The sequence below is a fragment of the Cryptomeria japonica genome, chromosome 8 (genome assembly GCF_030272615.1).
Source record: "Cryptomeria japonica chromosome 8, Sugi_1.0, whole genome shotgun sequence".
Lineage (NCBI taxonomy): Eukaryota > Viridiplantae > Streptophyta > Pinopsida > Cupressales > Cupressaceae > Cryptomeria > Cryptomeria japonica.
In genome coordinates, this window is record NC_081412.1 from 454,467,357 (window position 1) to 454,476,002 (window position 8,646).

Genomic DNA, 8,646 nt, shown 5'->3' on the forward strand with positions numbered 1-8,646 from the left:
ACATGGTTGGAATATTTGTTCACGGATATCATTTTTAAAGGAAGTATTTTCTTTTATATTTGATATAAAAATATTTTACCTTATGTTATTTAATAAAAAAACTATTATTAGGGTAAATTATTATATCAATGGATGTTATGTTTGCAAATTATTTTCTTAAAAGTGTAAATACTTTGGTTTTAATGAATTATTTTAAACAAGTATTTATATAAGGGAATAAAGATATTGATTCTTCAAATTAAAACCTAATTGAAGGTGAGATATATTTAATTTCCAAACCAAGGGATTTGATTGGTTTATCTTATGTGCAGGAGATTTTGGGAAGATAATAAATATTTAAAGATTTACGGAGGAACTTCATCAAGGAAGAAAATAAAAGAACATTATTAAAGCATTTTTTTAGTTTGATTTTAGGGTTATTACTTGTAATTATTTTTCAAACCAAAGGGTGTGTCCTTTGGGAATGCAACTGTCTGTAACTCCCTCTTGTGTATGAAAGGGTGTGTCCTTTCATATATGCCTTTTCATGGACATACTTATAGGGAGTAATTTTGTTTGGGAGAGGAGGGACTTTCCATAGAACATCATGTTGCTGTAAGGACTGAAAGTCATTTGTATTAGGGAAGTCTATAGGAAGAAGAAGTATCATTTTGTCCAAGCAAATTGTAATGAAGTATCTCCAAGTGTAGCTTTTGTGTGCTGTCATTTCTCATAGATTAATATACAAGGTTCGTTGTTTCTGCTTCAAATATAGTGTATACTTTTGTGTGGATGAAATATTCTTTGTCCTCTTGATAAATCCGTTTAAGGATTTGCTATAATGTGAGTCACATGCTGTTACATTAAATGTGAGATTGGGTTCTTATTGTTTATGTGACACATACTGAACCTTTATAGTGATGATTAACATTGTCTCCTGAGTTGATAAAGTTATTTGTCCACAAAGTATCATATATATATTCTTGGATAGAGGCATTGGTCTGTTATTCATTCTCTGAGATTCTGATTTGATAAGCATAAGGTCTTTGAGAGAGAAACATTATTCTAAAGCTTTTTGAACTAATCTATTGCATATTTCTTGATATGTCTTGAAAGCATTTTATTTCCAAAATACAACAATCTTTATACACAATTATCTTTACATTCAGTTTTCAATTTCAAAAGCATTCAAATAAAAGCACTCAGCAGTAGCAGGAAATCATTGCCATTCTTGCAAAGAGGTGTCTTAGAAAAGTTTAAATCCACTTTAAATAACTCTTGTTGTGCTTGAGAGGGGGAGGTATACCCACCTAGGTTCAGTGGAGCCTAAAGTGCAGCGGGATTTAGTCTTTGACTATCCCTGTTCGTTGGCCAAGGCTGATTGGACTGCTTGAGGATTTGGCAAGTCTTTAGGTTTTTCAATTTGTGGTTTTGGGTACCAATAGTAGGCATGAACCATTGATGCCAACACATCTAGGTGGGTGTATTTATGCTAAGAATGATCCTATTTCATTCCTTACTGACACTTTCCCTTAAGAGCCCTAAGCACAAAATAATGCCAAGCTTTGATAGGTCATTTCTTGGAATTCATGACACATGCAAATACATCATTTGATTCTATAGGGTTATGTGAGGTCCATATACAATAACCTCTCTCACATTTTCAATACTCAAATTCATTTTATCGAGGCAATAATTTTTCTATTGAAGCAAAAAGTGTAAGGTTCATGCAATGAAAAGTTGGAATGTTGCCTAATTTTTGTTCTGTTCATCGTAGGGCTGAACTATTAGTGCCAACACGTCTATGTGGGTGGGTTTATGCTAGGGAATTCATCATTTAATCTATCAAGTTACTTGATCATTCTGGGTTGCACTAATCTAGGGTCATCTCTAAAGAGCTTTGAGAGCCAAAATGGACAATTGTAATATTGTTAGTATTTTTGACAAATGGGCAACGTGGATATGTCGAGGCAGGTAAGTAACTTCTAGGGAAGGTATCTTTTCATTTCCCAAGTCACCCGATCATTCCAAGGTGCACTAATTCGGTGTCATCTCTAAAGAGACTTGAGATTAAAGAAGTACAAAATTGTACAAGTTTTAATATTTTTGACAAATGGGCAGTGTGGACACATTGAGATAGGGAGGTAAATGCTAGGAGATGCCACTTTTATTTAAACTATGATGAAGTCATTCTCAAAGCTTGTGGCACTTAAGAATGTTTTATCTATATCTATGAGCAGATATTGAATTCCTTCAAACCAACCTCTTTTGGTTGTGATCAACTGAACACCATTTGAGCATTCTAGCATCAAATGCATTCTTATAAAAAATGTCAGTGGGAAGCAGTGCAATGATGGGAAGAAGTGTGTTTTGTGGAACCCAGGACAACCCTAACTAATGAAGGATAGTCTTAATGAGCCTAGGATTGTTCCAATGAACCTAGGATTGTACTAATGATCCAAGGATAGTCCTAATGAACTTCCTAATGATCCTAGGATAGTCCCAATGAAAAAAGAGTAGTCCTAATGAACCTAGGACAACCCTAATGAATGTAGGACAATTCTAATGAACCCATGACAATCCTAATCAATGTCCTAATGATCCTAGGATGAACCCAAGACAGTCCTAATAAAAATAGGACAATCCTAATGAGTGTAGGATGAACCCAAGATAATCCCAATAAAAATAGGACAATCCTAATGAATATAGGATGAACCCAAGACAATCCTAATGAAAATGGGACACCCTAATAAAATATGACAACCTTAATGAATGTAAACATAAGATTTGTTAGTCTATGCATCTTTTAATCCTAATCAACATAATTTACATACATTCTAGACACTTAATTTCAATATCATACACATGATATTAGTGAACATATATAAGTAGGTGCATACACACAAAATTTGTTATTCTATGCATCTTTTCATCATAATCATCATAATTTACATACGTTGTAGACAATTAATCAACATTACTCATACACGTGACATTCATGAACATACATAAGTAGGTGCATATGCATAAGATTTGTTATTATATATATCTTTTCATCATAATCATCATAATTTACACACATTCTAGACACAATCAACATTACAAATACATGTGACATCTGTGAACATACATAAGTAGGTGCATACGCATAAGATTTGATAGCCTATGCATCATTTTCATCATAATCATCATAATTGACATCATATATCCACCATAAATATATCCTTATGAATTCCAATGTATCATATTTTTCATGTACTTATGTACATATACATCATGTATAAATATATTATTAATACAACTAATAATGGCCATATAATTTTGTCCATGTCCTCATGTACAAATAAATCAATTCATCCTGCTATCAAGCTATCCTAGATGCAAAAGTAATAAACATGCCTTTTATATCCTTGTTTTTTAACATAGAGCTCTAACGATTTCTACTCTCAAAGACACTTACATTGTAATATTACCAAAAAAATTAGTATTAAAGAAAAACTATTGACTATTTGAAAGTAATTGAACAATGAAATTAACATGAAATCCAATGTTGGATGCATTTCCATTGTAACCAAGCTTGTGTAGAGCACTTCCTACATATATATATTAGAAAAGTATGGATTATAAACAACATGAACAACAAAGTAAAATGATCATTCTTTAAAATGAAATGCAAGATAATAAATCAAGAGGTAGAAGTGTATCAAGAAGATACCTCCTTATGAATTACATTAAATGTATCTACAATGTTCAAGAAATTTTTTGAGGCAATAATATTGTCCACCAAAAAGATCTACATTCATTAAGAATTGTTAAGAAACATAAACAATGTGAACAACAAAGTCAAATGATCATTATTTGAAATGAATTGCAATATAATAAATCAAGAAGATACCTCCTTATGAATCAAATTGAATGTACCTAAAATGTTTAAGAACAATGTGGATGCAATAGTGTTGTCCACCAAAAATACTTACATTTGTTAAGAATTAATAAGAGAAACAAAAAATCCAACATAATTTTCACTCAACATTGGTTAAAATTAAACATGAATATGAATACAACATGAAAATTATCATACCTGCCCCATATGGTACACTAGAAGGGTCATCTCTTAGGTTCAGAGTATCCTGTATTGCTTCATGATTGACACTAATAAATGTGTATAATTGTTTTGTCCTTGGTTTGGAATGATGAATCAATAACTTAATAGTTGTTGTTATAACAAGGTCCAAATAAAGAATAATGGTTTTGTGTTTCTTGTAGTCTTCAAATGCAGATATGCCACTCTTTCTAATCATATGTGTTTGCAACCAAGTTCCAACAACAACAATTGAACCTATAGGATACATGAAACCATCATCATCTATCATCAGTTATATTAGCTTCTACTTTCCATGTACACATTTTTCCAACCAATAGTCCTGATGCTCTGCAAAAAGGATTAGAAAATTTGTTTGATGGCAACACACACAAGAGCACAAGAAACAAACGTTAGTGTTAGCAACAAAAGATTATCCTAAACAGGCATATCAAGAGAGATATGAAGCATGAAATAAAAAGCATATAAACATAGAATAAAATAGCTAATCAAGATGCTCATAGTTGCTCCTCCCTTGTTCCTCTTCTCTCCAAGTCCCAAATGAGTGTAGCTCTCAGCTTTTAGCACTAGCCATGGATGCCATATGGAGATTCAAGATGGTTGAATATGATAAGCAAATGCTATGCAAGTGTAGATAGTGATGCTATGAAAAAGCTCTATGCTAATGCCAGTATAACAACAATACTCCAATGCTTCTATTTGCTTGAGGAGAAGGGTTCTATTTATAGAAGAAATGGGGAAATGAAGGGTTAAGATTGAATGGTTTAATCAAGGGCCAAGTTTGAAAGTTGGGGATCCATGTGCACAATTGGCACCAATAAAATGGTGACAAGTGTCAACATAGGATTGGGTTGAGAGAAGAGGTTGGAGGCATTAAAGGCCTGAGAAGACCTCATGGTTATCTAGAGGCTAAGGGTCAAGTCCAAATTAAGATTACCCACTGGATTAAGAGTTAATCCAAGGATAAACCTTTGTGCAAATGTTTAAGAGATAATCATGGTCAAAGCATTAATGGCCTGATGAGACCTTTGGGTTGGGTAGAGGTTGAGTCAAAACAAATGTTTTAACCATGTGGGAGGGTTTGAGGTAACCATTAATGGTTATTGGAGACTTTGGGGATTAAGTGGTTGAAGGTTGAAAGCCTTCAATGGTTATCAAAGACTTTGAGCCATTTAGTGGTTGAAGGTTGAAAGCCTTTAATGGTTATCAAAGACTTTGAGGGTTTGAGAAGTGACTTCCCTTTTGCTTAGGAATGTGACAAAGTTTAGAGAAGGGGTTAGGTTATTTAGAAGTGATTAGAAAATTCTAGAAGGGATTTAGGCATGCAAGTGGATTTTGTAGGAAAATGCAAGTGGGAGAAATTTTGGTATTTTCAATTAAAATAAAATCATTTATTTCAATTAAATGGTGTAATTTGCATTTGGATAAATATTCAAATAAATATTAATTTATTTAAATGAGAAAAATGAAGATAAAGCATTAAAATGCTTGAAGACTTTGAGGGAAACCATTAAAAGGCTTGAAGACTTTAAGGAAAACCATTAAAGTCTTAAGAAGACTATAGAAGGAAGCCATCAAGTTTGAAGACTTTAAAGCCATCAAGTTTGAATACTTTAAGGGAAACCATTAAAGGTTTCAAGTGGGTGAGGATAAATAGGATTTTAAATAAATAATTTATTTAAAATAGTTGTGCAACTTGCTTTTGTAGGAAAATACAAGTGGGTGGAGGATAAAGGTGATTTAAATAAATTATTTATTTAAAATAATTGTGCAACTTGCATTTGTAGGAAAATGCAAGTGGGTAGAGGATAAAGGTGATTTAAATAAATGTTAATTTATTTAAATGTGAGAGGTGGGATTTTGGGGGATTTTAAATAAATATTAATTTATTTAAATGTGAGAGAAGATTTAATTAAATAAATATGATTTATTTATTTGATTAATGGTCTGAATTTGGTTAAGTGAATTAAATCAAATAAATTGAATAATTTATTTAATTAATAGGAGAAGAGGGTTAAGATGAATTAATTAAATATTAATTTAATTAATTATTAATTGATGGTTAAATAATCAAATAAATACTAAGTATTCATTTAATTAAGTGGACAGATTTATGTGATTACATTTGCCCCTCTTTGAGACGGTGCGGTTTATCGCGTCGTTTCAAAGAAAGAAAAATAGGTGTGAAGAAATGCCCCATAAAATGTAAATTTAATGGGTGGTATGCCCCCTCGAGAGATGGGCCGAATTTTATTATTATTTTTTGTGAAAAATCGGGCGGTCTCTCGAAAAAGAATGAAAAGTGGAGGGGATGTAGAATAGAAGAAATTGGAACTAATGATGAAAGAATGGGAGAAAATGGAGTGAATATGAAGAAACAACAAGCCAGTGAGTACCCTGAGGTCATGCAAGAGATACATAGCAGATGTAGTGTGGGGTTTTGATTGATGCTATACAATTGATCAAAATTGGTTGGACAATCTGGTGCAATCGGTTGAATTGCCCCGGTCAAGTCAAAGCATGACAGTTGATGTCAGTTGGTCGCTTGAACATGATAAAGTCTGAGTAAGTGAATCAAACTGACCTGATGGTGACTTAGAAAATTGATGTAATTGTCCAATGAAGTCAAGGTATATGAAGCAAAATACTCATTGAGATGTAGACAATTGATGTAATTGTCTGTTGGATTGTGTTTGATTGGTTGATCAATTGATAGTGTGTGCATGTGATGGATGGTTGTGGGGAATCATGGCAGCCCCGTTGAGACTAGGTCATTATGATAAATGCCTGATGTAGTCTAGGATTGCCATAATCGATTACCTGTTGAGACCCAAAGATACTTGATCAGAGTATCTGTTGATAGTCTAGGTGTGCGTGAGTTGATGTATCTGTGTAGACAGAGTAACTGGCTTAATTTTTTTGGATGAGTGAGGATGGGAAGCGATGAAGGGATTAGGATGATGTTGATGATCAAGATAGGGAGGGTGAGGGGGGATTTGATGTTAAATAGAAGATATGGAGGACTAGGACCGAGTCTTATGGAAGAAGATAAGTAACATAGAGTATGCATTATTATGACTATGTATGCATGATATGCAGTTATTATGAATGTAGGACTGGGTGGAATGCAACGAAATGCAATATATACAGATGAGATGGAATGACGATCCATGGTGCTTTATTTTTCATCATTGAGCTTTAAAATGTTGTAAGAAAATACAAGCAACTTGACATAAAGATTCAAGATGACCAGAGTATTTCTTACATGGATTTTATATAGCAAGTTAATACAAGCAACTTGATATAATGGATCAAGTTGACTTGAGTATTGCTTGTGGAACAGACAAGGATTATCTCCTTTCATGCATGACTTGGATCGTCCTCCTTGATCTTAGGTTGATCATATCCTGAGATAAGTGCATACCATAATAAGAATAAAACCTTTATCCAGTTTGGTTGAGGTAGGAGGAACCAAAGAAAGAGCATTGTACCTACAAACAAATAGTATATACATAAAGAATAAAGAATATGGATCCTTGGTAATGGTTCATGCTCATATGGTCGAGGTATACGCTGTAGTCAGCAAGCCGTAGTGATCTATGACTGCATTTTGCATAAGATCACGTAGCTTAGTGAACTTCCCACGTAGACACCATTAGTACATGCCCCAGAACTTCATCGGAAGTAATGCGCAAGCGATACAAAACAATGCTGAAAGATCCCGATACGGATAAACAAATGATTGTACTCATAAATCAACTAAGTATTCGATAGCTTAACATAATTTTCTTGTCAAAGAAAACGTCATCTTGTCTTTGTTTTGATAAGGAAGGATGCATCCTTGTTGAAGACAGTTTTGAGTGTTGATGTTGTTTGGTTTGATTGATAAATGGTCATTTTGTTAAGTATGTTGTCAATGTTTGTTTTGTATCTGATCGGATGAATATGTACAAGGTGTTGTCATGTTTTTGGGTGATTTTCGATGGTTTTTCCGATGTTTTTGGATTTTGTGAAACATTTTTGAATGTTTTTGGATTTTGTATTGTTTTTGAATGTTTTTGATATTTTCTGGGACATTTTTGAATGTTTTTGATATTTTTGATGATTGCCTGAATGAAGAGCGTAATGACACATAAGACAATGTAGAATCCACTTCCATCAATAGGTTAAGGGTACTGCCCCCAGTTTTTAGACCTGACTATGAAAAGGTGGGATGCTAGACGCATGGAGTACTTTCTTAATGACAGATGAATAACAAGCCATGGCTTTGGATGGATGGATGTATGTATGAAGTAAATGTGATCGCAACAAGTCTGAAAAGATAATGGAGCCATAGCCCTTACGAGTGGCGCTTGTTTGCCAGGTTTTCACCATCGCACTTACCCAAGGTGCCACCGGAGTGGTTGTTCACCATTTGGATGCATGATTTTTCTTTACTTTTTTTGAATGTTTTTGTATTTTCTTTAGGACATTTTCTGAATGTTTTTGATATTTTCTGATATGTAGGGGAGCCTGATGCTCTGTACAGCTTAGGTATAAAACCGTTTTAGGTGCATGTTGTTGAT